The sequence below is a fragment of the Delphinapterus leucas genome, chromosome 13, assembly GCF_059928025.1.
Source record: "Delphinapterus leucas isolate spDelLeu-1000000601 "Yukka" chromosome 13, BTC_Dleu_Yukka2, whole genome shotgun sequence".
NCBI classification, from domain to species: domain Eukaryota; kingdom Metazoa; phylum Chordata; class Mammalia; order Artiodactyla; family Monodontidae; genus Delphinapterus; species Delphinapterus leucas.
The window spans coordinates 64,389,221-64,390,328 of record NC_143141.1 but is presented as its reverse complement, the minus strand read 5'-3'; positions in this window follow the sequence as shown (position 1 = coordinate 64,390,328).

The following is a 1,108-nucleotide window of genomic DNA, read 5'->3' as shown; positions in this document are numbered from 1 at the left end:
GACGGGGCGCAAGTGGCGCAGTGGCTGGCCCTGGAGCGTAAAATTCCGTCCTGGGCGGCACCTGCGCCCGCTGCGCGCCCAGCCCCTTCGCCCGGAGGCCGAACGTGGACCCGGTTAATTAATTTTCTTAATCCGTCTCCGTCTCTTCCTCCTCGAGTCTTCGGCCTGGGGAATGAGTAGGCGACAGGAAACGGCGGTGTTTTCCGGTCGTTAAGGTCCCAGCCCGCACGTTCGGCCTGGGGAGGGGACTGGAACCCTGGAGAGTCGGGCTCTCAGGGCCCGACCCCAGCCCCGGGACTCTCAGGTTGAATGGAAATCCTGGCACAAAGAGCGATCCTCCAGGGGACCTTGACTTTCCAGAGCGGTATCAGCTTCAGGTCATCACAGCGACGCCCCTGGGTCTGTCTGCAACCTTGAAGGATGCACATTAAGCCTATGTTGTAAACCTCGTCTGATATTAAGATGAAGTGAAAAGGAAACGGACACAACTGTTCTGGAAAGCAAAATACTTGGGTGGAGTGTTAAAAGCCTCAAAGAAAATAATAGTTGGCAGGTCAAATGGCCACGAAGTTGGAAGTCAAACACAAAATTCAGCTGAAGTGATGTTAGAAATATGACAAGCAAAACAGTCCATGAAGATAAGAGACCCAGCATCGTTTCTTTTCTTCAAATGACAACTACTCCGAAGTTTCCTTTGGCAGATACCTGAATTTTGCTCCAGATTCCTAAGAGTTTTACTAGGGGTTCATATTTCAAAATACACGTTCCATTTGGCACTAATGTATATATTTTATGTATGAATTTATTGAAAAATATTAAATGTTACTGGCCTACTTAGATAAAGTTATTTTATAAATATTTATGCATAGCTTTCATTGCACATAGTATTTTTATAAGTACAAATAATATGTATATATATTTATTAAATACCACAGGAAAAATTCCTATTGCACACACATTCTTTTTTTTTTCCCCCCCCGGTACGCGGGCCTCTCACTGTTGTGGCCTCTCCCGTTGCGGAGCACAGGCTCCAGACACGCAGGATCAGCGGCCATGGCTCACAGGCCCGGTCGCTTCGCGGCATGTGGGATCTTCCCGGACCGGGGCA